The sequence below is a fragment of the Ochlerotatus camptorhynchus genome, unplaced genomic scaffold, assembly GCF_037179485.1.
Source record: "Ochlerotatus camptorhynchus isolate MF236.1 unplaced genomic scaffold, CSIRO-AGI_Acam_v1.1 ptg000007l, whole genome shotgun sequence".
In the NCBI taxonomy this organism is placed as follows: Eukaryota; Metazoa; Arthropoda; class Insecta; order Diptera; family Culicidae; genus Ochlerotatus; species Ochlerotatus camptorhynchus.
This window is the reverse complement of record NW_027040499.1, coordinates 2420081-2445302: the sequence shown is the minus strand read 5'-3', so window position 1 is coordinate 2445302 and position 25222 is coordinate 2420081. Positions and strand designations below refer to the sequence as shown.

Genomic DNA, 25222 nt, shown 5'->3' with positions numbered 1-25222 from the left:
AAACGAACTACTCAGCATTAAATCAACTGTTATGATTTGTTAATTCGACTAAAATAAAAATCGAATTCAAAATGATAAATTAACCATGGTTTTAGTTATTTAATCCAAAGAAATAAAACCAAATAAATCAAATTATGGGGGAGCTAGCTCATCGATTCTTCCGGTTCGCCTCCTAGCATCGTGCTATAAGGTACCAGGCGATAACCAGGGTAGTTGATCGATAGCTCGATGACGTCATTTCGTTGGCGTCTGCAATGGGAAATTCTCATAGCATGCGTTGACGATGGAACGTTGTCGAGTTGTTGAATAGCAACTATCGTGGTAACTCACCGATTACCTGTCGATCTGCCAAATTTGGAAAGACGTCTGCATTGAATTGTCTCATATAATAATATTCCGCCCACTATATCACAAGAAATTGCGAGTAGCTGAGTGGAATGGAGATAAGTTAAGCATTGAGTACAGGACCAAGTCTCCCCTGGGTGGTGCCAGAAGATGAGCGCAATAGAATTATCAAGTTGCCATAAGGCACGGAATGAGACTATTGCATGGCTGGGTAGTGAAAGTCTTCCATGCGTTAGTCATTTCAGGTGGATTAGAACAGGTTTAGGATTAGGGTGGGCGTTGGCCAGATTTGGATTTTTCAGATATAATTTTAAATAGGACCTAGATTATTTAATACACTAGTAACCTCAACTTCTCTCACAATGTTTCATTGTGACTAATCAACACTCAATGGGTAAAATATCAAATTTGCGGTCAATTTGAAAAAAAGGTAACTTGGCGTGTAGAGCGCACTGCCCACTGGACGATTCTGAAGCCTGACCAAGTGAGTGGGTTACGGGTTTATTTGATTGTACGTCATTTCCAAGTTATAGATACATTCATACCATTGGCATTTTGTATTTGAGATAAGACAGAGACAGGATGCGGAGGGCCTGCTTAGGGGGAGCGTAACCCATGTTATGGCTTCCATTTATTAAATAGTTCAGATAGGCTGGAAATGATAGGTTCATGGTGAGAAAATGTACCATATGGTGCCCGTTCACTGATCAAAATTAGATTCAAATCGTCAGGCCCTGCCCTGCATATAATTGTAAGTTTAGGTTTGCTTTTGTAATTGTAAGATAGATAGTTTGCCTCAATTGAAACATTGAGTTGTATAAACTTGACGAATCATACCTCTAAAATAGTAGTAGTTACAGTGCCGCATTATCTAACAACCACTGCCTGCAACTAATGTTGAGGGGTCGGCAGGGCTGATTACGGATCAAAACTAACATAACTCTAACACTGAAATGATCCCGAAACTAACGCTCATTCATTGCACTTTGAGTCATAAAGTAGTTTTATTTATTTTCCTACTAATCTATCTACACACCGTTTTTTCTACCGAGCTCGGCTGTGCGGGTCTCGGCGGGAAGGGGGTTTCGCTGAGATCTCGGCGGGAGTGACATTTGATTGCTGAGTCTCGGATAATGCCTTTTCTAATAATCTGCCTACGTTTCTTTTCTTTGTTATCTACTTTATCCCCTTTTTATTTTTCTGCTCTTCTTTCCTCTTCTCTTCTTTTGTTTTGTTTGTTTACATATAACTAATACTAATACCTCCTTGTTTTCTCTCTAATTTGTCTACTATGTCCCACCATCACGATGAGAGATGAGCTACCGTACATGGTACACGCTCATATACACTCCCAAAATAGTATGCCGCAAGTAAGTATATCACAGAGGCAACTAAAGATCCAGAAACGCCGATAACGCTGAAGATAATGAGCTGTGGTGATTTATATGACTATATAGTATTATTTATTTATACTAACCTAAACACAACGTGGGGTGACCCAAATCCAAACGATCACTAACCAAAATAATAGACTTATCTTTTTTCAGCAGGTGTAATTTCGTTTAGTTCTGTTTCTCTCTTTTCAGCAAAACAACTACAAAAAAACCTCTATAACTCTTCTCTATTCTTTTAATCTCCTACTATCCCCTATAAATGTATCGGAAACTAGTGGGACTGTCTGTGCAAACAGAAACAGACCTGCTAGTGGAAGAAGGTCGTTATAACTCGCTTAACTCGTACTCGCACTCGCTTAACGGCAGATTGGTTTACAGTGGTCGACCAGGGTGTGTGCTGATAAATTACAAAATTACAATTACATCATTATTTCATACATCAGCTTGAATTGCGTTGATCGATGTTACATTTTTTTTTGCTGTGCACTACACCAGCCAGCAAAGTTCAATAATCCATCGTTGCTTATGCCTTTGTTGTCGTTTGGAACCAGTTTTGCGAGGTAGGCAACGATTGTGCGTATTTCTCGCGTAACTTTTTAAAAGAGCCTATTTATAGCCTGAACAATACGTAAAGAGCAAATTGAAACATTGAACGTCGCGTGAAAGTGGAAGTTAATGAAGGCCTAAGTACTTTTTCGTAGTTTTTAGTTTTCGGATTTGAAAGATCGTCGGTTACAGTGGCCAGCTTACTGAGCAGAAAAACGCGGTCCCAGGTCCAGAGATTTATGGTAAAATCGCTTGTGTATCGTGTATTTTGCGAAACTCGTTGTTGTCGTTGGTTCCGGGTTTGAATGGATACACAAATTTGAGCAACGGTATTATGTGATATGAGGGGCTCGGTGGCCTTAGAGCAACCGTTTTTACTTACTGAGCAGAACATCATGAGTCTAATCTCAGGCCCATCCGCATTCAAGATTCGTCAATCGTTTTATTTGTTAATATGACTACATGGTAATAACAGCAACTCGGTGATTAAAAAGGTGCTCGTCTGCCTAGTGGCAAACGTTTTTGCTTACTGAGCAAAAGACCGTGGGTTTGATCCCAAGCTCGTTCGCGTTATATGATCGTTAGGACATCAATTCAGCTTATCGTTTACCAAAACGAACCCTGCTGCAAACCCAACCCTCTTATCCAACATCCCAGTGATTCCTCGTGGAAGTGCAGAGGTGTTCTCGGCTTCCATCAAAACGAGTGTCATGTCAACACAATCCTTCTCATTCCTTTCTTGACCTGTGTTCGGGCGCGGCCGGCGCTGGTATTGCCTAATTTAAGATCACCAGTTTTTACACGTTGAGGATGATTGCTAGTCCCAAGCATTATCTATTGGTTCTATGTGTAATTACAGCTGATCTGGCAATAACAGAGTAGCAACCGTGGGCGGTCAATCAAGCTCAAGCTCAAGCTCAAGCTCAAAAGAAATAAAACCAAATAAATCAAATTATATTCTGTTATCACTAGTACATTTTAAAAGCAAAACGATAACTGATTTTGCTATTAAAATTTTGTTTTCAGTAGAACATTTTTAAAGCAAATCTACATCTGAATATGCTGTTGATTTTGTTGTTTTCAGTAGTGTCTTTTTACAGCAAATCAACAACTCAATATGTTGTTGCAGTTTTATTTTTATTGCCTTGGAAGAACATCAAATTGAATACTCGTTGTGTTATCAACAGGAACAAATGTATATCAAATTGAGTTTTCAGTTTGCTCTCACTGATAGCAGAATCGGATTTCAATTTGATGTCACAGGATGATTTTTTTGCTCTTAATTTTGATATTTTAACCGTTAAAACGAACAAAACGACAGCAGCCTGAGTAATAATTTTCAGCGACATCACAACATCAAATTTAGATTTCAATTTGATCTCAGACTTTGCTCGGGAGGCTACGTGCACTGCTGCCATCAACCCTGTTAGTGTTGAATTCAATCTTCTGTGGCTTTTTAAATTGGACCGGTAAAATGCCTATAATGGTCGTTTTTGTTTTATTTACTCAGTTTCTGATATTTATTCACCATTAAATACATCCACTCATATATATCAATGAGTCATCTGGCAACGCTTTTTCAATGATAGTTTTACGATTGCTGGCAAAGCAGTAAAGTTGAAGTGGTTTTCTTGGTGCTCAATTTTGTTCACCAAGAGTTTTGAGAAGCAGTTGTTTTAGGTTTTGTGTATTCAATGGTGTGTTATTGTGCTATGCTTCGAAGAACACAAGTAAGTAAATACAGTGAATATGTTTTACCCAAGAAGTTTTCGTTCTAAAATCATGAAATACAAGTGTTAAATTTTTGTATTAATATTATGTGAATGTATGTGTAAACCAATGATGATGATTGAAGAATAGCACTTCAGTGTCCTCTGTGAACAATTATAGGAAAACAGATTGTGTGTAGTTTCCGACAGATGTCACCGCGAACAACAGCAGTGACATCTGATGGAACATGAATGCAGAAGCTTGACAAAATGATTAATTACTATATAGCTCGTTTCGCGATTTTGTGTGAATTAGGTTGAGAGAGTGAAAATAGAATTCCCTTTCGGAATCGTTTGCTGCACCGTTTCGAACAGCTCGTTCGGGAACTTTTATTCGTATTTTGTTCGCGATTTTTGCATAGCTAGTTCTTCAGCGAAATGATTCTCTGAAGAACAGCGAAAGAGTTTTTTTGGGAAATGTTTTTTCCAACACTGATCATGGATATTCGAATAGAAGGTATATAGAGCAGAATCATGTAATGCAAATAATTCATTTATGCTCATGTATGTTTGGGACACATCTCTAAAATCTGTTTTAGCATATTTTTAATGTATGTTTAATTAAAAAAACGCTAATTTTAGTAAGAAGTGAACGAGAGATTAAAATGAACATGAAAACATAAAAAATCTTATTTTTTCGAACCCTTTGCAAAAAACTACAAGGGACAGCTCTATAAGGTTGTACGCAATAGGGACCTAGGACTATTTGTTCTTAAATAATAAATGTTAATTGTTAACTGCAGAGCTCCTGCTATTAGTCTTGCTATAAGTTCGTTATCTTTATTAAGGAGACTTTCAGCCGAACGCTGGTTCGTCTCCGGAGCAGGAGCTTGTGTTTTCTGTAGGAATAGGAATTTGAGCGGGGTTATCTCTGTCTGACATAGATGGTTCACAGCGATTCACAAAGAGCTACTGATTCCGATCAATAGCGGTGCGGCTTCTTCCTCCTTCTATGGATGCTCATTAGACTGATGCAATAATTGAAATTTTCGCTCCACAGTGCTCGAACGGTTCCAAATTGGGCCCTGATTAGCCTCCCAAAATTTGAACGCATTTAGTGAGAAACTGACTTGGCACAAACCATTTGAAGTTTATATGGGAATTACTATGGAGAAACCATAATTTTGATTCATATCTATCTCCAAATTCACCAGTTCACTCTACTTTAGAAAATGATAGCTAAGCTTGTTGAAAATTTTCTCAGCTACAACTTTGTTCAAGACCAGTTTTCGATCAAATGTAAGGATCAAAAGTTATCAATGATTCAAGTCACTGATGTCTTACGATTATGCTCAATCAACCGTTCAGCAGGCAACATTGGTGTTCATGGCGCGTAGAATAGAGGACAAAAATCATGGCTACTATGTCACACTGCAGAATACAGTGTTGCCCACAATACAGTTGTTTAATCTTGCCATAAGATTATCAATCTCTTAAAAAATTAATTACTATTTAATTTGACGATTGGCTGAAAAACGATTTTCTGCAAAGTTGTAGCTGATAAAAATTCCCATAAGAATAGCAATAGAATTTGTTAACAGTACAATATGTAAAAGAAGGCTAAAAGACAATGAACAAAAAGTTTTGTTTTCCCATAGTAATTTCCATATACATAAATTACAAATGGTTTGTGCCAAGTCTGTTTCTTATCAAATGAGTTTAAACTTTCGAAGGCTTATCAGGACCCGATGTGAAACCGTTTGAACACTGTGGAGCGAAAATTTCAAATTTTGCATCAGTCTAATGCTCATGTGGGCTAGAGTTCTACTACTTGCAGGCAATCTTTCGTTGTGTACTGGAAAACACCACCACTCACCACGCGGTGATTGAATAAACACCGTTTGGTGAGACCGGATGGAATTCAACTTTGAAATCTGTTAGGGAAATTGCTTGTCGCAGGCAATCGGTGATAATTTTAACTATCATAGCGACAGTTGCACATTCGTGCAATTATCAATAGTGACATTTTGAAAAATGACGAAGTTTTAACAGATGCGTAGAAATATTTCTGATTGATTGGTTATAAAATTATGGAAATTGGTCCAGGGGCAGCTGAGTTGCTCCATTGTCGGTTTTCACAAAGTGTTCCCCCATATAGAAATCACAGACGTAGTCCTACGTTAAAAAATAAAAATATCTGAACTTATCCGAAGTCCAGTGCTAGACCGTATTGAAGTGGTTGGCTCCGAGAGTTTAAATATAAACAGTTCATAATGACTACAACCCTTTTTTTAAGTTGTAGAATCTTTCGAGATCTGGTCATCTTAATCTATGGACGGATAAAACTTCCACTTGAACTCACGTTCGGGTTGGCATTTTCGAGCCATTTGGAAACTTTGTTTTTTTTCATAATTTTAGAGCAAATTTAGTTAAAAAAGATAGTATTTTGTTTAGCTCCTATTTGCCTCAAAATCAATTAACACTACACTGACAATAGTTTTCACATGCTTTCTAATGGGAACGCAATATTTCTTCAATAACAAAATCAATGTTTTTATCTGAATTTCACATAATCACATAATCACATAAATTCTATGAATGTAATCACATAGATTTCATATGACGACTTATGTGAATTTGTAGTGCAATGTTCAAGTTGTTAGATCACATGAAAGTTATTATAAGTTCACGTAGATATTTTCCATTGGCTATGTGATTTATTTTTGAGTGTACGTATTATCCTATACCAATAATTTCTCTCAAAGCAACAGTAAACAATTTTGGTCAGATTTTTATCTCTACTTATTCCAGTGTGCAATGGATGTAATGTTAGTAATCATAGCCGTTTCGATCGAAATTGTTTTCGGATCGGGATATTGGCAAATTGTCGACAAACGGAAGCCTAGAAAATTTTCCCGGAATGCTGAAAATGAGATAAGATTTGAATCTCATTCGTTTGTATTGCCTTTTGTTTTTTTTACACATACCTATCCACTGTGTGCAAACTCCTATCGCTGCCTCGGTAAAAGTGGAAAAACCGTTGAAGAAGATAAATAAAAACGAATAAATTCTACTGATTCGAAGGATCTTGTTTCCTCGCATTTCGCGTTCCATGCAGGAGACAATATCGGTGGAGGGTATTTTTTTTTTCTACGACCGTCGTCGTCCAGCCGGAGACAGTTTCAATTTATCTTTATCGCAGTGAGAAGGGTAGGGCATTTCTTTATTGTATGTCTGAGTTCACAAAAACGTAACCATGACGAAAAAAAAAAACTAAGACGGTGAATACCCATCCCATGTAACTTGCATGTTTTATTGTGGTTTTAAAACATTCAACAAACCTAAATCATGGTCTACAGAACCCTCATAAAATCCAACGTGGGATCCAAATCAACTGCCCAAGCATTTAAATCTCCTCCGATGACGATCGGTCTCTTATTTGATGAGCACCTCGGAAAGTTCATTCTGGATCTGGTGGAACTGCTCCATCTTGGGGATGATTTGAGATTGCAACCACTTCTTGAATGGCGTCTCGAGTAATGTCTGAGATGCAAGTGAAAACTAAATTTGTTGTTGTCATGTCATTGATAATGATTACTGAGGTTGCTGTCGTTTTGGCCGTTTTAACGGTTCAAATATCAAAATTGAGAGGAACAAAATTTTCCTGTGGCATCACATTGAAATTTATTTCTGCTAAAGGGTGATACGGTCAAAATTTGGTCAAGGGAAAACGCGTGTAAATCGGTGAAATCGTTTATTTAAAAGATCAAATTAAATTTCTTTTTCAAGTTCAATTAGTATAAAATTCAGGAAAAATATTCAGTTAGGCTTCCGCTTTTCCAAATCCGAATTGCCGGGCCTTACGCTTGACCCCTGCCATCAGATTTTGTACAACCACCTTCTTCGCCGCAGAAAGCCAGTTTGCCTTGAACTGCTGCTCGCCCTTAGCAGTTTTTTTGGTTTTCTTTAGGTTCCGCTTGACAATAGCCCAGTATTTCTCAATTGGGCGGAGCTCTGGCGTGTTGGGAGGGTTCTTGTCCTTGGGAACCACCTGCACGTTGTTGGCGGCGATTTGGCATCTTGCCATTACGGTAAAAAGGCCATGGAGTGCCTTTTTACCGTAATGGCAAGATGCCAAATCCGGCCAAAACAGTACGGAACAACCGTGTTTCTTCAGGAAAGGCAGCAGACGTTTATTCAAACACTCTTTCACGTAAATTTCTTGGTTGACAGTCCCGGAAGCTATGAAAATGCTGCTTTTCAAGCCACAGGTACAGATGGCTTGCCAAACCAGATATTTCTTTGCGAACTTTGACAGTTTCATGTGCTTGAAAACATCTGCTACCTTTCCCCTTCCTTTTGCTGTATAACCCTTCTGTCCCGGAAGCTGCTTGTAGTCGGCTTTGACGTAGGTTTCGTCGTCCATTACCACGCAGTCAAACTTCGTCAGCATCGTCGTGTACAGCCTCCGGGATCGCGCTTTGGCCGTCGTATTTTGTTTATCATCGCGATTTGGAGTCACTACCTTCTTGTAAGTCGATAGTCCGGCTCGTTTTTTGGCTCGATGCACGGTTGTAGACGATACACCCAGCTTATTTGCGGCATCTCGGAGAGAGAGGCTGGGGTTTCGCTTGAAACTACCGGCAACTCTCTTTGTCGTCTCAGCGGCTTCCGGTTTTCGATTTCCCCCCGATTCAGACTTCCTGGCTGTCGACAAACGTTCCCCAAACACTTTAATTACATTTGTAACGGTTGATTTGGCAACTTTTAGCGATTTTGCCAACTTTGCGTGCGAGTAGCTCGGATTTTCGCGATGCGCGAGCAAAATTTTGATACGCTGCTCTTCTTGCTTGGACGGCATTTTGACAACTGAAGAGTGAGTTCCAAAATCAAAATAGGAGCAACATTCTACACACACACATCTTCAAAATGAGGGGTGTTCAGGTTTTTAAAATGCAAAATTGAAAGAAATACGTCAAGTTGATATTGACCAAATTTTGACCGTATAACCCTTTATCAGTGAAAACTCTATGTCATGTACATTTTTCCTGTTGATAACAAAACGAGTATTCAATTTGATGGTCTGCTAAGGCAAGGAAAACAAAACTGCAACAACATATTTTTGAAGACAAATTAATACAGCAAAATTAAAACAAAATTCGTTATCAAATTAGTCGATCGCGCAAGCTGAAATCAAATTATGATTTTAGTTTGATGTTGATATCAAAATTTGATTTCGATTTCCTGTCACTTTGATGCTGGACATTGCTCGGGTTCTATGCTCTATCCGCACCCAGTTACCATTTTCGAAAGGAACTCGATAAGGCTCTGCAGTGATTGCGACGTCGCACGTGGAATGCCACAACATATGTTGGACTGTGTCGCAATGATTGGGCCTTTTCGGATGCTGGGCATTTTAAGCCACCCATGATGGAGTCGTTTCCACTCTCAGTTTTACAGAGCATACATCTTGGAATTTTCTTACAGTCATTGGCAATGCGCGTTGGCGTAGCTGAGGGGGGTGCCAAGGGGCCAGGCCCCCTCCAGAGCTATTTAAGGCCCCTTCCAGGATTTTTTTTTATACACCGGTATTTTGTCAAGCAGTTTCGTTCGAGGTTACTTTTTATTTTTATTAATCCTTATGAATGTCTACTTTTCTTATTGTTCTAGACTAGAAGAAACAATGTCGATATTATATCGACATTTAATCCATAGCTTAATAAGACGGCTTCAGGCTCTACAAATTGGCCAAGTTCAGGGATTTATCGTTAACGTTGGGTTTCTTCGTAATACTTCAAGGAATTCTAAGAAGTTCAGGAAACATCGTAGAAATGAACGAAACTTAGTAGAAATTCTGGGAACTTCATATAGCTTCAGAATAATTCTTAGAAACTCGGGGAGCTTTGGCAATGTTCAGAAAACTGCGTAGCATTGGGAACTCTATTTACGTTTTGAGATCTTCGTAGAAGTTAAACATTATTTAATTTTAGGAAACCTGATTATTGTTTGGGGATCTAAATATAATTTAAGGATACTTTTTTGAAGCCTCATGAGCTTGAAATAGTTCATGGAATTACGTGCAAGTTCAAGAAATTCCATTCGTTGAACTTCACGGAAAATCAACGAGAAACGTAGAAGTGTAGCAAACTTTGTAGAAGTTTTGGAAATTTCGTAGCATTTTGAGAAGCTGCATAAAACTTCTTATAAGCTCAGGAATGTTGTGGAAGATCTAAAAATAATTCAGCAACATCTGAGATCTTCAAAGATGCTCGCTTCTGCTTAGAGAACTTCGTTGCAGTTTGTCAGAGATCTTTGAAGCAAGATGAACTCACTGCTCAATGAACTGCTTGGAAATTTTGGGAACTTCGTTGAATTTCAAGGAAATTTCCAGATGTTCAAGAATATTTCAAGATGGTGGGTTCTTTCCAGAAGTAATCGCAGAACGGGGAATGGAGGGATGGAAAATATGGAATTTGGAATGAATTCAGCGTACTTCGTAGAAGTTGAGGATATTTTGTAAAACTTAAGGGAGTTGTATAGATGTGGAGGGAACGTTGCATAGGTTACAGGATATCTTTTCAGAAATCCTTCCTAAACAGCAGGTCATACTCAAAAGATCTCCAGATAAATAGACGAAGATATTAGTAAATTTCTTTGGATATTTCTGGTTGATCAAGTTCTGAAGATCTCCAACTGTTTGAAATACAAATTAAGTCTCTCATATATTCTTTCAAGACTGCAGGTTGATTAAATAGTATTCAAAAGTACCCCAGCTAATAGAAACTATTGGATTCTTGAATGATGAACCTAGATGTTTGCACATTCTCTATAAGGAACAACTGGTGATTTAGCTAGTTTTTCAAGAATTAACGCTCCAGGATAGTGTGGATGGTTTAGAACATTAAATAAAATTTCTGTTCTATTATGTGTGTGTTTTTTCATCAAATAAAATAAAAACCACTGAAAAAGCTAGTATCTGTATAAAGTATCAATAAATAATAAATTGGCACCGAATGAGTTAAACCAAAACTTACTCCATTTCTATGAAAAATAAAATAAACCTAAAAGCTTTTGTGGAAAGGAATTTAAATTGTATCTAAGGCTTGTATTCGAAAAAAATGCACCATTTTTAACCGTGTGTAACTTTTTCATCCGTGGTTAAAAATTGATGAAAATCTGGGTATAACTGGTTTGGAGTGAATTGTTTACATTGTTACATTGTTAACAATCGGTTCAGTGGTTATTGAGATGTCATCGAAACAAGAAGAAAATCGCCGGAGAATTTTGCGCGCCGTCATGGAAAATCCGACTGCGACCATGAGATGGATCGGAAGACAACTGGGAATCACCCATACAACTGTGTCTCGGGTGGGAAAATCGTTTAAGGAGTCCCAGACGACCGAGCGGCGGGCTGGAAGTGGAAGAAAATCGAAGACAGCTGACCCTGGGAAGGCCCGGAAGGTTTTGGATTATTTCAAGCGTAATCCGAACCTTTCGATTCGCGACGCGGCTCTGAAGGCAAAATGTTCCGCCTGGTTCGTTCAGCAAACCATGAAACGAGCTGGGCTTCGTGTATTCATGGTCCGGCACCGGACCGGCGTGATCAACAAAACACGGCGGCCAAATCCCGCGCAAGGAAGCTGTATCGAGAGTGGTTAACGAAATCGATGTGTGTGGTTATGGATGACGAAACCTACATCAAGGCAGACGCAAATCAGATAGGGTTGATGCATATATTATGTCACGCTCTAAGGAGGGAGGGGGGTCTAAGATTTTGTGACAATAGGTATAGGAAAAACGTCACGATAGGGGGGAGGGGGTAATTTTTTGCTCGATTTAGCGTGACATAATTAATGCATGGGCCCATACTGGGGCTGGAGTTCTACGTTGCCAAATCACGGTTTGATGTTCCGGAAGACATAAGGAAGAAGAAAGTGGACAAATTCGTTAAAAATATTTGCTCTGGCAATGCGGTAAACTGAGTAAACCGTACATCACTCAGTACCATCAACAGCGAAATTTACCGCACCGAGTGCCTCCAGAAGCGTCTGTTGCCCTTCCTGCGGTCACACGGAAGAGAGACAATAACGTTGTTTTTATACCAAAAACCGCCAACCCCAAATTCACCAGAGATTCATCCGGTAGAAAGATTTTGGGCCATAATGAAGGCCAAAGTTCGAAAATCGTCCAAGGTGTTTAAGAACGAGCTGGAGTTGAAGAAATAATGGATGAAAGTGACCAAAAACGTCGGCTCCACCATTGCATAAAATGTAATGAGGGGTCTTAAGGGAAAGGTGGGGCTTTCAGCGATGGAAAGGAAATTGAATAAAGTAATTATGTCGTTACCAAATTCTATCGGAAAAGGGCTACACTGAACCTAATAAGCAACGGCCTCGGCCACAGAACCGAAGTTTCGAGCGAGAACGTTCTCCTGGGGAGGCACATCCAATTTCCGATAGGACAATAACTTCTACTGGATTGGAGTATGATGAGGACTCGGATGAACCACAGGTGACGGGGTATGTAGACGAAGCGAGCGTACATCATCGAGATACTCTATAGATTCTGATGAACGCTTCCGGGAAGAGTTTCTCCCGTAAGCCATCGACTCAGTCAAAGATGCGTCGCCAGCGTTCTAGTGGGAGTTTCAACCAGAATCAGACTTCCCTGCTGGAGGTGGGGTTTAATATGTCCACACGGTCAGACAGACCAACGTTCGGACAAATGGAGAGAAGTATGATGTCTCTGGCGAAAAGCAGTGCCGGCCAGAGAACACCTGTAAAAGCTGGGGCGCTGTCGATGGTAGGAATGCAAACACCGGTGAAGATTCTACCTCCGAACATGGTCCGAGTGATCAACGAATCATGGAATAGAATATCGGTTGGCTGATCAACGAAGGTGAAGCGTTATATGGAAACCGATCCCCTTACGACATTTAGGGCGGCTCGGATTCCATAATCAATTCGTACCTCATAGAGTTCTAAAGGCTGTGATTGGATCAGTTCTACGTGTATTATTGCAAACATCGCGATGTTGAAATGCTCACCGAACTGCTCCAATCACTGGGCACCGGTCACTTTACACTTTGCCGGAACTTCTTCGTTACCAGGGTTGTGTTTGCCGGGACGCTGGTTTACCAGGGTTGTGTTCGAGAGCTAAACCTATCCTTCAACCAACTCACCTTCAAGCACAACAACTTACCAATAAACATCTTACAATTACATTTAACCTTCTTCAGCTGTGATTTCACCTCCGTCTACCAACGTCTTCAACGTTCCCTTCACTTTTTTTTTCCTTTGGTTTGTTTTTTCCGTCGATCTTGTTTTCCGTGCTGAGCACCAATGCTACCGACGTGCCAGGAAGGCAGCTCCCACACCTGGACCCTACCTATCGACCCATCAACTCATGAACCGGGGACCAACGGCTTTACTTCCCATCCGAAGGAAGGCGTGATCAGAGATGTTATGCCTCAGAACATCCCGGCGGCGCCGACTGGGATTGAACCCAGGCCTACTGGGGTGAGAGGTAATCACGCTTATCACTACACCACCGGCGCCGTTGTTCCCTTCACTTCCTGCTGCAGGGTCTCGCTCTCCCCACTAACCACATTCCGAATCGGCATTATGACCAGTAGCAGTCCCTTCATGGTCATCTTTTTAATCAGCTTCCGGAACGATCCCACCCCCTTTCCAACTTCGATCAAAGCCTTCCGAACCAGACCCTTGAACAGTTCGATCGTCTTGAGTGGAGGTTCTCCAATCTCGAAGTCTTCCGGTAGCGTCTCCAGCACCTTCTTCCAGTATCACCCCAGATTACAGTTGTACTTGGCATCGCCTTGAGGACCTCGCTCATACCGCTTTGACTTTTGACCGGTTTTTAGCTTATCATTTGAAAATACGTGCGCTGTGTGGAATCCATGGCAGAACTTCGCCGGAAATTCACGGTTGAAGTTATGAAACCAAAAATTGGATTGTGTCAACAACAAAGATTAAAATTTTGACACACGCAGACACAGCAGGCGCAGATATAGTACAGTGTTGCCAGTAACTTTAAGAAAGTACAGGATTCTTCATACTTCCGTAATGCGGTTTGTACTGCTCCAATGCTCACACCCTCCTCCATAGCCAGTTTTCTTAAGGAAAGTCCACCCACGGTACACAATTTGTGCACAATCCGTTTTCTTTGTTCTGACAACACGTGTTAGAGTAGGATGTAATCATCAGGATGGAGCCAGAATTTTGTGAAATATTTCACGCATTTTGAAATGATGGTTCATCGTTAGTGTATTTATAATTATCGGAACGGTCTTTATAACCTTAAAAATAGCATACTTTAAGTCAAATCTCTCTCAGTTTACCATTAACTACCAACCACATTTGTCACGCCTCCCTTAGCTCAGTCAGTAAAGGCGTAGCTACAATGCAAGACCATGCTGAAAGTGGCTGGGTACGTTTCCCCGTTCGGTCTAGGAATTTTTCGGGTTGAAAAATTTCTCGACTTTCCTGCGCATACAGTATGATTGTACTTGCCACATAATTATACTAATGCAAAACTGATACAGGCATCGAAAGCTCTCAATTAATAACTGTGGAAGTGCATCTAGAACACTAAGTTGAGAGCACGCACGAGAGTGATAAGCATTAAGCTTGAAATGCGAAGAAGAAGAGTAAAATTTGTCGCGAAAATGTACCACAGCTGGCACGAATGTAGTTCAAGCACCTTTGGAGTCCTGGCGGATACACTTGAATGAAAATCTATGAACATGATCATTATTTGTATAATTAATTATGAGCAAATGCATAAACTATACGAGTTTGACCATGGATGTGCTCATAATTTATTATACAAATATAGCTCATGCTCATAGTTGGACGTACAAGTGTATCCGCGGCATAACCTCTGATATTCAACAGATTTTCCACGCATAATTCCTTTTTACCTCTATTATGATGCGAAAAATAAATGATGCATTCTTTCGAAGAGATTTAAGTTTCTAAGAGATAACACACGAATTTATTCAGATTTATGACATGTTCCATTTTCACGTCCTTGGCTGCTTGAAATCGAAGACGAATGAAATTTCAAATCCTTCTATCAATACAAGCTGATATTTGTGAACACTTTAAAACAAAAATACGTGAACATATACCCGTTTTACCCACTGAGAATTGCATGCTTGGAAAATCGTTGGCAGTTATTCTGAATCGCCCTGTAGTTATGATTATGATTTACTTGATTTATTGGACATGAAAGCATATGACTAATTTTCAAAGATTCTGAGTTTACTGAACTTTTTTAAGAACCCACACTTGATAAAATTTTCATCATCAATTTTGACAATTTGACTGATTTTTTTGAAAAAAAAAAATATTCATTTCAATTTGCCTGATTAAATTTTTTTGCATGATTTAAATCAATATATCTCATAAAATTAATGCAACCCTAATGTAGTTAGGTTCAATGAGTGATGGCTATGAACCGCCATCTGCCTCATCATTCACTGCCGAGATGCCAAGATAAAACTAACAATATGAAAATAAATGGTGCACTAGCGTTGTCTGGTGAGCAAGTTGCTAAACTGAATATTCCACCACCGATGAGAGTTACTCAGAGAGAGATTGAGAGAGAGAGAGAGAGAGAGAGAGAATAACTTTTAATCAGTTGAATTCGAAATTTGTAAAACCGCAGTAGCTCAGCGTGGTTTTTGGAAAACATATTCGGTAATGACAAACCTAATTGGAAAAGAATTGAATATTTTATACCAAGCGAAAATCTAGGCAATTTAAATTGACATCGCCATCCCCATCTTTCAACAAGACAAAGTTAAGTCGTAATACACACATTTGTATACCGTTTCCAATGATCAACAAACACTTTAAAGAAGCCTGTCAGAAATCCTTCCCCTCATTCCCTCGAATTCAAGCCACCACGTAGAAACAGAAGCCATAACGGAAACATTGAAAGCCTCTCCGCACCAAGGACGAGTATCATTAGCAATTCTTGCTGTCTCCCCCTCCAGATTACGAACTGTTAAATTAATTTCGCCGCTAATATGATAGGAATTACAAAAATTTATACACCCCAACCACCCAAGGCTTCTTTTTTTTCTAAATTGCCCTCCATTTCTACGAAAAATAAGAACCACCAGGGAACGAGAAGGAACATTTTACATCTGTCCTCGGCAGGATTTCCCCCCTTCCACCAACCGTCGGGCCTCCAGGAACCGAAATTATAAGGCAAATTTTAATTACGCCTCCCTCCTACACCGTCAAACCCAAAACGGAGCATCGAATCCTAACAATGAGCGAATATGCCCACATGGGAGCAAATCTACTTCCAGGAAAAAGCCGACGCAGAACGGGTGAAATTAAATTTTCAATAGAAGCTTGAAAAATGCAAACAAATATCCCGGTTTCAGGCGAAAACATTTCCCTGTGTCGAATGTGCGAAACCGGGATAACACGAATAAGAGTTTACGAAATCAGTAAACGCTCAAGGAGAAAACATCCTGGCCGGATCATACGATACTCACGGTTCATGTTTACCTTTCCGATAAACGACTCGTTGCGTTAGGAAAAGAGAAAACTTGCTGGAAAATTAAATTAATTTGTCAGCTTTTGTGCGGGTTCCATCCCCGGTCCGGTCTAGAACATTTTTCGGAATTGAAAATTCAAACAGTTTCAAGCATTGGTTGTCATAGAAAGCTTTCAATGAATAGCTGTGGAAGTGAGAGCAGGCGAAAACTCGTGAAAGGAGCATTTCTGAAACTGACCGAAACCCCTCCGAGAGTTCTCCAAATCCACAGCTATGATGTGAATCTAACTGTCATCGACTGGCTGTGCGTGAATGGTATATTTTCGTCATGCTCATGGACATTTTCCCACCGTATCAGCACACTGGAAGCCGACAGGAAATATATGTTGTATTTTTCAACGTATCAGGATCAGCCGTTAATCGTAAACGAACACCCTGAGGAAATCTGCTGTGCGAGAAGCTTTATCGCTTTATCCGATTCTACGAATACCTACCAAATGAACACAGCTCGCCAACAAGGCACAATTCCTATGAAGCATAAATTGTCCGTGAAATAGCCTCGACCAGCCAATCCATTGTGGATGGCAATTTCGAATCTTTCTCAAGAAACGAAAGAAATGGGCTGATTTATCCACCTATCGGTGAGATGTACTCTTCTGGTACACAATTACCTTTTATCTTTTTTTTTTTTCCTTGTCGGGTATTTTCATCACTGCGACCATTTTTCTGATCTATTGTGATATATTCCCCATTTTTTTCTTTAGCTATATCAAGCTATATTAGGAGTGATCGCCATCGTTTGACTAATAGCATTATTCCAGCACGGAATTATACTTCGAATAAAGTGCACTGCCGTACTGGGAGTTGTTCTCCAAATGTCAAAGGGTTCCATCAGCCCCTTGTCGAAGAACTTACGCCTTTTATTGAAAATTGTCGGACAGTGGCATAGCAAATGTTTCGAGTCTTTCTTTTCTATGTCACAGTAGCGACATTCATCACCTTGAAGTTTTCCAATCAAGCTTCAAGTGATAACGGCTCGGACAACGACCTGTTATAAGACCTGCATATATACTAAGATCTTTCTTAGAAAGTTTCAGGATTTTGTGGGTCACAGAAATGTTTGGATTAATAAATCGCTTCGACTGCCTAGCAATAGAAGTGTTCTTCCAGCTTTCCTCCACTTTTGAAGGTTCCCACGCTTTTAGCTCCATTCTAAGAGATGCAGCCGATAAGCCACAAAAGGTCTCTGGCCCGATGAACTTAGGAGAAGATCCTAGTCTTGCTAGTGCATCAGCTCTTTCATTTCCCTCAATCCCGCAATGACCAGGAACCCAATAGAAGTTGACTTGATTATGACAAGACAATTTTTGAAGTGATTGAACACACTCCCAGACAAGTTTTGAAGTACATGTCGCCGACTTTAAAGCATTTAGAGCAGCTTGACTGTCGGACATGACGCATATATTTGAACTCTTATAGTTTCTACGCAAACATATAACGGAACACTCTAAAATTGCTTGGATTTCAGCTTGGAACATAGTTGGCCATCTGCCCATAGGAACCGATAATTCTATCCCTGGGCCAGTTACTCCTGCTCCCACTTGATTGTTCAATCTTGAACCATCTGTATAAAAAATAATCGATTCTGGACGAAGAACCGGGCCACCAAATTGCCATGAATTACGCCCAGGGTCAACTACTTGAAAAAGTCGATTGAAATTGTATCTTTACTTCATCCAGTCTTCGTTGTTCCTTACTAGAGAGTTGATACTAACAGTTTTGAGAATCCTAAGATGTGCTCTAAGGTCTCCTTCAAAGAGTTTCACTGACCTTGTAATCCTTAGAGCACACTTTTCGGCTTCTTATTGTACAAATTGATGCAATGGTTGCATATAAAGCAAAGCATCCCATGCCTTCGATGGTGTACTTCTCATTGCACCTGTTATTGAGAGAGTTGCTAACCTTTGGAGTTTTTCTAACTTTCTCTGAACAACACTCTCTTTTGTTTTTGGCCACCAGACCAATCCACCATAAGTAATCCTGGGTTTTACAATTGCCGAGTAAATCCAATGGATCATTTTCGGTTTCAGTCCCCACTGTTTACCGAATGTTCTTTTGCACAGGGCTTGAAGAGGGAACGCATTCTGCCTGTGACTGCATGAACTTGTACATTTTCCGCATTCATCATTCGCAGTGATCGGCATTCACTGAACCTGATGAAAAAACAGTCGCACTGAATGGGATCTAAAAACAGTCAGATTTCCTTTCTACGCTGCATTGTGCTTTGTGCAGTTGCTTTGCAGATGCCGATTTTTAAATTCATTCCTTCTGCTTTGTTCAAGTTGATCGCCAACTGCGGGAGCTGTAAATTCAGACGGGATTACCTATCGGCTACCGCACGGAAGCATTTCGCACACACATTATTTTCCTTTCCAGTGTGAAATAGCAGCGCTTGGAATATATACGTATGATACGATTCATCTCGATGATATCTTTTTTTATATATCGGCAGTCATATTAAGCGGGTTAAGCGTTGGAAAACAGCGATCCGCGACGCGGATTTCGCGTAAATGAAGGACTCCCGCACGATTAGGCAAACAATTAAACTTGTCAAATACCACACAATATGAGTATTTTTTATCACAATCGATCGAGATCAGCTATGGCAGATTATGCACGAGTACGGATTTCCGGATAAACTGACGCGATTGGTCAAGGCGACGATGGATCGAGTGACGTGCGTTGTTCGAGTATCGGGGACACTCTCGAGTCCCTTTGAATCTCGAAGGGGGTTACGGCAGGGTGATGGACTTTCGTGTCTGCTGTTCAACATCGCGTTAGAAGGTGTGATCAGAAGAGCTGGGATAGACACGAGTGGCACGATATTCAGGAAGTCCATCCAGCTCCTTGGTTTCGCCGATGACATTGACATTATGGCACGGAACTTTGAGATGATGGCGGAAACGTACATCAGACTGAAGGCTGAAGCTAGACGGATTGGACTTGCCATCAACGCATCAAAGACAAAATATATGAAAGCAAGAGGTTCTAGGGAAGACAATGTTAGCCTCCCACCCCGAGTTCAGATTGACGGTGACGAAATCGAGGTGGTCGATGAGTTCGTGTATTTGGGCTCACTGGTGACCGCCGAAAATGATACCAGCAGAGAAATTCAAAGACGCATTATGGCAGGGAATCGTGCCTACTTTGGACTCCGGAGGACGCTCCGGTCGAATAAAATTCGCCGCCGCACGAAGTTGACTGTCTACAAGACGCTGATTAGACCGGTGGTCCTTTACGGCCACGAGACCTGGACTATGCTCGTGGAGGACCAACGCGCCCTTGGTGTTTTCGAACGGAAGGTGTTGCGTACCATCTACGGTGGAGTGCAGATGGATGACGGAACGTGGAGGAGGCGAATGAACCACGAATTGCACCAGCTGCTGGGAGAACCATCCATCGTCCACATTGCAAAAATTGGGCGACTACGGTGGGCTGGGCACGTCGTAAGAATGCCGCACGACGACCCAGTGAAAATGGTTCTAGAAAGCGACCCAACAGGAACAAGAAGAAGAGGCGCGCAGCGGGCAAGGTGGATTGACCAAGTAGAAGGTGACCTGCGGACCCTTCGCAGACTACGAGGCTGGCGAACTGTGGCCATGGATCGAGTAGAGTGGAGACGACTTCTTCGGACAGCAGAGGACAACAAGGCCTTAGCCTGATTGGTAAGGTAAGTAATGAGTATTTTTGGAACCGGTGTGGCATGTAGATGCAGGAAATGGAAGTTTGACGCCATTTTGGAATCCAAGATGGCGACCTATGTTTGCTATAAAACTGTGAAAACTCGTCAAACATTATGCAATATGGGTATTTCCGGAACTGGTGCGGAATGTAGATGCCAGAAATGTATGTTCGACGCCATTTTGGAATTCAAGATGGTGACTTCCGATATTCTAGAATACTATAAATACTCGTCAAAAACCTTACAATATGGATATTTCCGGAACCGGTGTGGAATGTAGATACCAGAAATGGATGTTCGATGCCATTTTGAAATCCAAGATGGTGACCTCCGATATGCTAGAACACTATGAATACTCGTCAAATACCATACAATATGGATATTTTTGGAACCGGTGCAGAATGTAAATGCCAGAAATGGATCTTCGACGCCATTTTGGAATACAAGATAACGACTTCCGATGTACTAGAACACTATGAATCTGCAAATACCATACAACATGGATATTTCCGGAAACAGCGTAACTTGTAGAAGTCGGAAATGGATGTTTGATACCATTTTAGAACTCAAGAAATCTATTAAAATATTAATATTTACGGAGCTAACGTGACTAAACTCGTCAAATGTCATACGATGTTGATATATAAGAACTCGGCATGACATTAATAAGTCAAAAAATATACAAACATCTAGTCTTCTTCTTCTTCGCATTTCAAGCTTATTGCTTATCGCATATTAGCTTATTTCGTGCTCTCAACTTAATGTTCTAGATGCACTTCCACAGTTATTAATTGAGCGCTTCCGATGCCTGTACCATTTTTGCAGTAGTATAATTGTGTGGCAAGTCCAATCATACTCTATGCCCAGGAAAGTCGAGAAATTTTCCAACCCGAATAATTCCTAGACCAGACCGGGAATCGAACCCAGCCATTTCCAGCATGATCTTGCTTTGTAGCTGCTCCTTATCGACTGAGCTAAGGGAGGCCCCAAACATCTACTCTACTACTTGTTGAACTCAAATAATAGAAGTAATGGAAGGGTGATGATTTAATGAACTTCAAGCATAGAAATAAAAAAACCTAAGTAGAGTAGACTTAGGTTTTTATGTCTCTGCTTGTTAAAAAATGATTGCACGTTGCCTTGAAGTTCATTAAATCATCACCATTCCATTACTTCTATTATTTGAGTTGGTTGGTTTATTTTGATAGTGAGCAAATCTTCTAGGGTGTTTTCACCCAAGGATGTGCGCTGATCTAAAATCGTTAACGCCAGAGCACTGAAAGCACGTTCCTCTGATACTTGCATCGATGGAACGGCCTAAATTACAGCAGCTGCTTCAAAGAGATCCTTTTGCATGATTTTCTTCTGTACCCAGTACTCCCAAACGTTGACATGGTGTGGTTGTCGCAATCTAACATCCAACACACTTAACTGTTCTGGAAGCGTTTTGTTTGGGATACATTTCGGGTCTCCGCTTGAACCTGCTAGACAGCCTCCAAACATGTCCGCTAAAAAACTGTCCAGTGCAAGGTCTGAAACCCGTGCGAATGTATTTATGATGAATTTCTAAAAAGTAGAAGTTAATAGGTTGACAATTTAATAAAATTGTCAATAAACAATCCTATATGAAAAGGCACTATAGATTCATTCAAATACTCTCATTCTGATAAACAAAAATCATATTGATTCTTGAATGTTGTTATTCAAAAACCAAACATTGTTCTTTCAAACCAACATATTATTTTTTAGCATCTAACACACCAACCACTTTGCTCGATGAATGCCGTTCATTGACTGTTTTTTCGGACATTCCCAACCCAAAACGAAAAAAGGAACCTGAATGAAATCAAAATGGGAATGAAACCAGAGCGAAAGGGAGCGACTGTACGGGAGAGGATTTTGAAGAAGAGAAAGTGGGAATGCTTTTTGGTATCTATTCGCTTTACTGTGCATCGGTATGTATGAATGCAAAGCGTAGTGTGGGGGTATTGAATGGTATACAAAGTACCGCACATAAGGGAGTGGTGAAATTGAATTCATACTGCTGCTGCCGTTCGCTAGAAAAAAGGAACGATCAGATGCCCTGCTTTTGCATATCCATAGAGCATTAGTAGCTTTGTTTATTGCCTGCTCTAGGTGCATATTCCAATTAAGTTTACTATCGAGGATTACTCCAAGATATTTGACAGCATTAGAAAGTTCCAAAAGTGTGCCTTTCAATCTTATGTTGTCTAATGAAAATTTCTTCCTTCGGGTAAATGGCACGATAGTAGTTTTAGAAGGATTTATGTTTAATCCTTCCCTATCACACCACGATGAGACAAAATTTAAAGCAATTTGCATTCTGTTAGCGATAATACAATCATATTTGCCACGTACACTTATGACTATATCATCTGCGAAGCCAATTATTTCGAAGCCTTGGGCTATTAAATTTTTGAAAATATCATCAACTATTAAAGACCACAATAGAGGTGATAACACGCCTCCTTGCGGGCATCCTTTGGTTGCTCTTACACTGATGAGTGAGCTTCCAAGGTTTGCTGATATTTCTCTTTTTGATAACATTTCATTGATCCAATTTACAATGCTTTGATCGAAACCACGTTTCATCATAGCTGTAGTCATTGAATCGTGAGATGAATTATCGAATGCACCTTCAATGTCAAGGAAAGCAGCAAGTGAAATTTCTTTTGCTTCAAAAGATCTTTCTAGTTTTGTAACAACCGCATGAAGTGCTGTTACTGATGACTTACCTTCCTGGTATGCAAATTGATATTTTCTCAGACGATTTGTAACTAAATATGATGACTTTATGTGTTCATCTATTATTTTTTCCATTATTTTTAGCAAAATAGACGATAAGCTTATTGGTCTGAAGGATTTTGGTGAAGTTTTATCCTTTTTATTAGCCTTGGGGATAAAAATAAACCGCACTTGTCGCCACACTGCCTAGCTTAATATTAAGCTTGCTCGAAATATCTTTGTAAGAATAGGCATTAAAACCGCTTTTCCCTTCTGTAGTAGTAAAGGAAAAATTCTATCCCTGCCTGGTGACTTGAAAGGTTCAAAGGAGTCAATCGCCCATTCAACTTTTCTTTCAGTAAAGATTTTGTTGGCCTAAGTGCAAGCATCAGCTCTTGTTCTGTTTAACTCAGTCGTTTCATTCAATATTTCATGAATATCCGTCCTGGTTTCATCGATACCAATTGCTGTTGTCGTCACGTTTTGGTCTTCGTTTGAATTAATAATAAAACATGGAAAATGCGTTCTCATCATCAACTCTAACGTTTCATTTGTAGAAGTAGTAAAAGAGCCATCCTCTTTTTTCAAAGTGCCCAGACCATTGGAATGATCTTTAGCGAGTATTTTCTGCAACCTAGCAGTTGCTGGAGTATTTTCAATGTTCTCACATGTATGCCTCCAGTGTATCCTCTTTGATCTCCGTATTTCCTTACTATAGGCGGTGAGGGATTCCTTATATTGTTCCCACTGTTGTGTTCGTTTAGCCCTATTGAAAAGCTTCCGGGCTTTTTTTTACGAAGTTTCTGTAGCCTGTTGTTCCACCAAGGTACATCCCTGTTTGTAGAGCGTTCCTTTTCGATGCAACTCTCATAAAAGGCATGTTGGATCAAATTTGAAAGTTGTTTGGAACTATTCTCAAGTTCTTCACAAGTGTTTAAGTTAATTGCTATCGTGTCTCTTCCTGCCACTAGCTCTGAATTATATAGCTCCCAGTCTGTTTTCCTAGGATCTCTAAAAGTTTGTGTGAGTTGTTCACCAGCCTCATATTCAAATAATATTTGCTTGCGATCAGACAAAGATATTTCGTCTGACACATGCCAATTTTTGATTTTGTCTAAGATTATTGGACTACACAAAGTCAAATCAAGAACTTCTTGTCTAATTGCATTTACAAATGTTGGAGCATCTCCTCTGTTACATATATCTATATCATTGTTAGAAATATAATCTAAAAGGTACTCACCTCTGGTATTGATGTCCGTGCTAGCCCATATTGTGTGATGAGCATTTGCATCACAGCCAATTATAAATGCCTTATTTTGTTTCTTGCAGTATGAAACAAACGCCGCTACTTCTGGTGGAGGTACATCTCCCAAGTCTCCTGGAAAGTATGCTGAAGCAATATATATTTCCGTTTTCCCGTGAGTTGTTGGAACCTCCATCAGGACCGCAACAATGTCTCTTTTTATAAATTCTGTAATAGGAACTAAATTTACTCTTCCATTTACTAAAATTGCAGCTCTTGGAGCTAATTGCCCTTCATCGTAAATCAACTTACAAGATTTTGTAGGAACCTTTTATCTTAAGCAAACTCACATTATAAGACGGTGATTCAATGCAATGGAATTCAATAAGACGCAGAAATCGGGTCAGCCATGTTCGAAAATTTGATGTTTCTATTATAAACTATGACATACATTGTATATGGGTCATTCCGCGCCAAGTGTCCGAGACAGGTGAAATCGGCCTCTTCTGATTTGGACCAAACTTGGAGGAGAAGTTTATTTTGGTTTAACTTTTATGAATCCATATACCTTTATGTCAACAATAGACATCTTAAATCTAAAAACAAAAACTAAATCTTACCTAACGTTTGCTTTTAAAAAAATGGACAAAAATTGTCGATCCGCACTGACAAAACTACCCATGCAGCATCTATCATAGTAACCAATGAGTCAGCAGACAAAATTTGACAGCTCTATCAGTGGAACTCTAACCGTGATGGCAAAAACAGTGAAGCAACTCCCCCAGACAACCAGAAGTCGTATAACAATGCTACAGGTTTAGTCAAAATCGCATATAAGAATGGCATACCTCGTATTATGTTTAAGTTAAATCGTATAGAATGCAAATTTCTGACTTATATGCGATGGCTCATTTTTCCGTCGTATTGTATCACAAATTGAATCGGATTACATCGTAAGACT

The 25222-nt window shown here is 40.0% G+C and overlaps 1 protein-coding gene across 3 annotated transcripts in view; it reads right to left on the bottom strand.

The window, feature by feature from the left end:
* CapaR (Capability receptor) overlaps window positions 1–25222 on the bottom strand; it is a 531594-nt gene that overhangs the window by 246310 nt on the left and 260062 nt on the right. The window lies entirely within an intron of this gene.